Source organism: Corvus brachyrhynchos, unplaced genomic scaffold (assembly GCF_000691975.1).
Source record: "Corvus brachyrhynchos isolate BGI_N302 unplaced genomic scaffold, ASM69197v1 C11835119, whole genome shotgun sequence".
NCBI classification, from domain to species: domain Eukaryota; kingdom Metazoa; phylum Chordata; class Aves; order Passeriformes; family Corvidae; genus Corvus; species Corvus brachyrhynchos.
The window spans coordinates 1-1,184 of NW_008245666.1; the positions used below are offsets into that span (position 1 = coordinate 1).

The following is a 1,184-nucleotide window of genomic DNA, read 5'->3' on the forward strand; positions in this document are numbered from 1 at the left end:
TTATCCCTGTTTTCTTTCACCACGGGAGGAAGCCAAGAGATTTATTCAAAAGAAGGTATCAGTGGTGATATTCGCTATGTCCTGTGGCCCATGCAGGTATAATATATGAACACTTTGTTGTTGTTTATGTCAATTTTTATTATTCCAACTATTTTTAACAATTGATTTATTCTTTGTTTTATATGGAATATAATAAGAAATAATCAAGTTATCAGTTCCAAAGATGTGCAGGTCATAAACTGTTACCTAAAATCCTGGGACTACTTTAAAAGTACACTGACTTTTAAAGTTGTTTTGTCCCTCTTCCTCCAGCTTGGAATCTAGAGAAAGCTTATGCTGTCAGCCTTTTCAGTTTCCCTGCTGTTACAGGATTTCCTTTAGCTCAGCCATACAGGATTTCTGTTCCCCATGCTTACCCAATTCATGTAGGATGCAAGGCAGGAGGGGAGCCACACATTACCCTGGTAGTAACAATCAATACACAAAAGTTAGCATTCCTCTTCTAATTGCTACTCTTTTATCAGAAGTGCTGAGCATGGTTTGGGAAATACAGGCGGTAAGGGAAGTTTTGCCAGCTTCTTCCTGATACAATACAACAGATGAGCTAAAATTCCATGGTCTCCTCCCCACACAGTTACCAGCTGCCTGCTTCTGAAGAGCTGTCCAACTGCAGAGTTTGCAGGTCAACATGGCAAAAACGTGAATCACAACTCTGAATTCAAAAATACGCACAGGGGAAATGGCACATTCCAATAGAGCTGATTCCACAGGCACTAGCCTTCCTACAGAATCATTTGGCTAAGCCAGAGGCAAGAGGTTAAAAAAACCCCCATCTTAGAAGTAGACGTGAAACACACTGCAGTTAGAGACCAATCTGAGGAGTTTCAAACTGGAAAATGAACTTTTGGCTGCCTGTGATCCTTGCAAACTGAACAGTGAACAGCTGCCAAAGGGGACAGTTCTGTGGAATTAACAGCAGCTAAAAATAAATTCCACAGAGCAGAATAAATTAAGCTGCCCTTATCTTTCAGTGTCTTTTATGCCATTCTGCTGAATGCCTTCAATAGTGACTGCCCGGATAGGTAGTGAATTTTTGCAATTTATTTTCCTTCTCCTGATAAATGCACAGGTTTAGAGAACCTGACTGATACTGGGTCAAAGAAACAGAACAGATTTGAATCTTC

At 40.3% G+C, this 1,184-nt stretch overlaps 1 long non-coding RNA gene across 1 annotated transcript; it reads left to right on the forward strand.

Moving 5' to 3' along the window:
- Window positions 1–6: 6 nt before the first annotated feature.
- On the forward strand, window positions 7–1,013 carry LOC108449435. The gene is made up of 2 exons (XR_001865598.1): window positions 7–96; window positions 635–1,013. It is a non-coding gene; the product is annotated as an uncharacterized LOC108449435 (long non-coding RNA).
- Window positions 1,014–1,184: the final 171 nt, after the last annotated feature.